Raw genomic sequence first — 5,213 nt, forward strand, 5'->3', positions numbered from 1 at the left:
CCCTTGTGTCTTTAGTTTTCTTCATTCTCCGTTGCTCCCGAAGGGGTGAACCAGTGGAGTATCTTAGATGGCTGCTCACAGGCTTTTAAGACCCCAGATGCTACTCACCCCAAAGAAATTATTATTAATACTTCATGGTCAATATTTATTTAAATTTACCCACACTTCTAACTTCTGCACCTATCTTCATCCATTCCTGTATTACTCTATTTCTGTTTAGGATCATTTTTATTCTGTTTTAACAACTTCTGTCTTGATGTGGATCAGCCAGACATGAATTCTTTTTTTGTTTGTCTGAAAATCTTTTATTTCCCTTTGTATGTGAAGATTATTTTTGCTTAGCATAGAATTCTATGTTGGTGCTCATTTCTTCTCACCACTTAATAATGTCATTCTATTGTCTTCTGACCTCCATTGTTTTTGTTGAAAAGTGAGTTATCAGTTGTATTGGTTCTTCTTTGACAGTGATGGAACTTTTTGACAGGGGCTGATTTTAATATTTTCTTTTATTTTTAAATATTATTTTACTGTGTTTTGGTGAAGGTTTACACAGCAGTTTATGTTCCCATTCAACAATTTCTACACAAGTCATTCAGTGACACTAGTTACATTCTTTGCAATGCGTGAATGTTCTCATTATTTCCTTTCTGGTTGTTTCATTTCCACTAATCTAGTTTCCCTGAGCCCTTACATTCTCATCATTGTTTTAAACTAATTGCTGACCATTTGCTCTCAATATTTTGTTTTTGATTTGTTTTTTAGTAGTTTTACTATCATGTGCCTAGATGTGTGTGTGTGTGTTTATCCTATTTAGGTTTCATAGAACTTCTTGAATATGTGGCTTGATGTTTTTCATCAGTTTGGGAAAACTCTCATTTATTATCTTTTCAAATATTGCTTCTTCCTCATTCGATTTTTTGCCTCGCTCTCCCTCTTTCTCTTTTCTCTGTCTGTCTCTCTCTCTGTCTTCTGTGAATCAAATTACCCACGTCTGAATGTGTCACCTTGGCCCTTATACTCTTGTCTGTATTTCCATTCTTTTTTCTCTCTGTGCCTCATTCTGAATATTTTTCTAATTCTTCTTCAAGTTTACTAATCCTCTCTTGTTCTGTGTCTATGCTACTGCTAAACTCAATCAGCTATTAATTTCAGTTACTGTATTCTTCAAGTGAACTCACAGTAGGAGAGATTGTCATATATAAAATACTCTATAACAGCCAGTATTTGACACTTCCTTTGTGAAATAATAAATATTGAAGGAATTTTTAGAAATAAATGAAAAATTATTTGCCATGATTTTAATATCCTAACAGCAAAATTTCATTTTTTTATTCTGTCTATGCAATATTCTTTTTTTATTCACATAATTAAAAATTTTACTTTGAGAAAATTGTAGATTCATATGCAGTTGTAGGAAATAATACTAAGAGCTCTGAAGGGCACAGGTGGTCTGCATTCAGGAAAAGCAAGCCTGGTAATGGCTGTGCGTAGGCGTTTCCGGTGTCCAGAGCAGCCAGCGCTTCGAGGTTGCCATAGAAACCTGACGTCAAGCTGGCGATCCTGACGACTTTTCAATAGACACAGACGTGTCCCACCAGAAGGAGCAGATTCCTGCCTTCCTTCAGGTGTTTGGGATTGAGCGGTAGGTATGGGTGCTCACGCCCTGGGTGTGGGGAGATAAAGGGGTCCCAGAGCCAAGGGGCGATTTCCCGCTTTGGGACTCGGTGCCCCGCTGTCTCGTCAGGGAGAGAGACGGGCCGTCGTGGTCCCGCCTTGCCTGAGTGAGCATGGTGTTCTGCTGCAGGGGTGCCCTGCAGGTGCTTTCCATCCACAGGCAGGGGCGATGAGAGAGGGTCTTGGGTGGGGAGAGACAGAGAACGAGAGAGAGCATGTGTGCATTTATGTGTGCGTATCTCTGCAGCAGGAGAGAGGATGAGAGAGACCATGTATGTGTACGCGCGCACATGTGTGTGTGTCTGTGTGTCGCTGCAGCTACCAGGAGTGTTTATTGTGAGGAATTATTTAGATAGTTAATAGGTATCATGTCGGGCCCACTGAGTTCCTAGCCCATATTAGGAACCAAGTAAGGCTTGTTTGTTTTTCCTGGGTTTACATGGCCATCTTAGCTACCATGGGGGCACGATGACTGCTGTGAGATTTGTTGCGGACTAAGCCTCCATTTATGATTCTTGCCTGAACCACTTATTACTATGACAGTTGTCAGATGTTGCTTTTCTAATTCATTCTAGATTTACTAATTAGCATTCCACTGTAGAGTATAGCTTTCCCTTCTTCCTTGTCTATCCATCAGTCTGTCTATTCATTTATGTATTTATTTATATCAGTAAGACTCATAGGTTCCTATTTTGCTCAAAGGTTTACCATCTGTTACTATTATTGTTTATTTTGATGCTCATTTTGCCCCAGAAGTGGCCAGTGAAAGCCCCTTCAAGTTGGCTTCTGTGTCCATTTGACACCTCCTAGAGTTCTTTGAGCAGGTACTTTGCTCCCTGAGCCTGTTTCCCCATCTGTAAGAGAAGTAATGATGCCTGCCCCAGAGCATTGCTTTGAGGATTTAAAGAGGAAAAGTCTGAAAATAAAACCCTATAGCGTGTGGCATCTATAGGCCTCAGCAAATGTTGGTTCCCCATTCCACCTTTGCCTCCTTGGTTCTGTGAACGCCATGCCTCTGACGTTAGCACAATAGCGTAGCTAGCAGAGAGCATAGATGGAATGTACCAGCGAGCAGGGATAAACCCACATTTCACTGTGCGTGAGCTTCAGAGTCACTGCTGTGTGCTGGAGGGGGTTGTCTGATGGAGCCGGGGAATAGGAAGAGCCTCCTGCACAGCTTCCAGTTCACTGAGTGGGGACAGGCCAAGAGAGTCATCACCCTTCCCCTTCCATTTCATGTGCTTTCCCTCCTCTTTCTTTTCTCTCTGTTTCATGGGCTTTCTTATCCTCTTGCTCTCCCTGCTAGTGTAACATCAGAGAATGAGGTTAAAAGCTAAGAGTTGAATATACAGTGAAACCTGTGATAGCCGAAACCTGACAGGTGTGCCTTGTTTATCCGGTGTCACAAGTTTTCTGCTTTGTCAGGGTGCAGTCTTACCACTTTTCTATCTCTCATTTTATTGGAAAATATTTGAGATCCTTCTCTGACAGGTTTGCACCTTTCACTGGTTTTACTGTTTATATTGTTTTCAGAAATTTTACTATTCAGCTGTCACCTTGTATGTATAAGGATAGCAATGAAATGAAATCCTTATAATTTTTTAAACTGCATTTTGTCAGTAAACATCATATTATGAAAATCAATCCATGCCTCTCAACCGAAAGGTTATCTGTTAGAACCCACCAAGATCTGCTTCTGAAACGTCACAGCCTTGAAACCCGTATGGAGCAGTTCTACTCTGCAACACATGGGATAGCCATGAGTTGGAATCACTGGAGGGCAACTGACAACAACAGCCAGTCAGCCCAAGCAAGTGGACAGGGTGAGGAGTGGGTGGGCTTTCACAGAAAGGGTCCATATAAATAAACAGTGTGGTGTCAGTCCACTCTCCTTGCTTGGGATGTATTTTCTTAACATGCCGGCCCACTTGTAGTACACTGAGGTACAGGAATGGGGGCTCAGAGTGGAGGGAAAAGCTTTCTGAGGGGCCAATTGATAATATTTGAGTCAATCCGATCCAGTTTCTGGTTCTGGAAATGCACACTCTGTCTCCACCCACCCCTCATAGCCCCTTTCATTTTGGCACAGAAGTAATGCCACAGAAGGCTTCATAGAGTTCCGGAGAGTGGAGGTCTGAGGAGCTATGAGAATTTAAGATGTTTAATTTAATCCCTGATTCTGGAAAAGGAAGTGTTGGAAGCTGAATTCTGGAAATCTGTGCATTAAACTGATATTTTTCTACCGTTGTCAACATATTCTCTTGCTGTTTTGCTGAATGCCCCTCCATCCTTCTGTAGGGTGTGACACTTCTCCAGGAGGAGGACTCTCCTTTGGTAGGAAGGTTAACATCTCCTGAGGACCCCTGCTGTGTGGGCAGGCTGGCATAGGTGAATGAGGTAGGATCTAGGTATGAAGTACATGGGGAAGGGGAGGGGGCCCATAACGATATTACTGAAATAATAGTTCCCACTATCTTTGCTGCATGCTTTCGAAATACAGTTGCCCGTGTTCTACTACCGACTCCTGTGCCTCATGTTTTTGTCAAGGAAAGAGGTGTGCTCTCTGCTGGAAAATGGCTGACTTCAGAGTTGGGGGGAGGGGCATTCAGACAGGCTGTATGTCTGGGGCGAGATGGCTGGGGAATCTTTGGAGGAGACGCAGACAGGTGGTAGGCATTAAGCATGGCCTTGAATGTATAAAAGCAAATGTTATAATCCCTGTCACGGGTATTGGGCCATCTGCTAATCCCTCTGTTTTTCTTTTTTTCTGCCCTGTCTTTCTGTCTAGCAATAGGTCTGTGCCTTTCCTATAGATTTCTGTAGGTAGCTGTTCTCTTGGAAGTTAAGAAAGAAGACAAACTATTAATTTGGACCAAGGTGGGTATGAATATGAGCACCCCTGTTGACTAGGGGTGGGGGTTGGCTGTTGGCAATCAGGTGAGACCAGGTCTTATCTTGGACCCATTGTCTTCCAGCTTTCCCGACACCTCTGCCCTCACACATTGTGTGCCGGAAATGGGGTGGGTGAGCCAAGATTGTGTCTATAGGGTGACTGGTAGATATTGGGGTGGGAAATGGGGAGGGAAGTGATGCAAAGAGGGACCAAGGAGGTCGGATATATTACAGAACCAGCGCCCTAGGTTTGGAAAGGCAGATGTTGGATTGAGAGACCGGAGGGCAGATCTGTCTACCAAATACTCAAAATTCCAGTCCCTCGTGTATTTTTGCCCATAGGTCTGCCTGTGGATCTGCTGTAGAGCTTGTCAAGTTGGAAGCAAGGAAGGAGAAAATTGCTCCAGATCAGTGCAGGTCGGTGTGAGAATGAGGCCTGCCTGGGTAGACCTGTAGGGTAGTGGTGTACACTAGCATGGGGCAAGAAGGGCGGGCCGCTCCCTAGTCTCTCTTGCTTGCAGCAAGCTTCCCCCTGTCCTTGCTCCTGTTTGATGCAGAGAAAAGAGTGTGGTGGGGCCTGGGCTGGATATTGTTCGGCATTAGTGGGAGTGTGGAAGGGATAAAATGAGGATGCAGGGTTTTTTTCT

At 43.5% G+C, this 5,213-nt stretch overlaps 1 long non-coding RNA gene across 1 annotated transcript; it reads left to right on the top strand.

The window, feature by feature from the left end:
• Positions 1-3,898: 3,898 nt before the first annotated feature.
• LOC111822870 (uncharacterized) lies at positions 3,899-4,958 on the top strand. Its single transcript, XR_002825962.1, has 3 exons — positions 3,899-4,071; positions 4,463-4,551; positions 4,909-4,958. It is a non-coding gene; the product is annotated as an uncharacterized LOC111822870 (long non-coding RNA).
• The last annotated feature ends 255 nt before the right edge of the window (positions 4,959-5,213 follow it).

Source organism: Trichechus manatus, unplaced genomic scaffold (genome assembly GCF_000243295.1).
Source record: "Trichechus manatus latirostris isolate Lorelei unplaced genomic scaffold, TriManLat1.0 scaffold00221, whole genome shotgun sequence".
In the NCBI taxonomy this organism is placed as follows: Eukaryota; Metazoa; Chordata; class Mammalia; order Sirenia; family Trichechidae; genus Trichechus; species Trichechus manatus.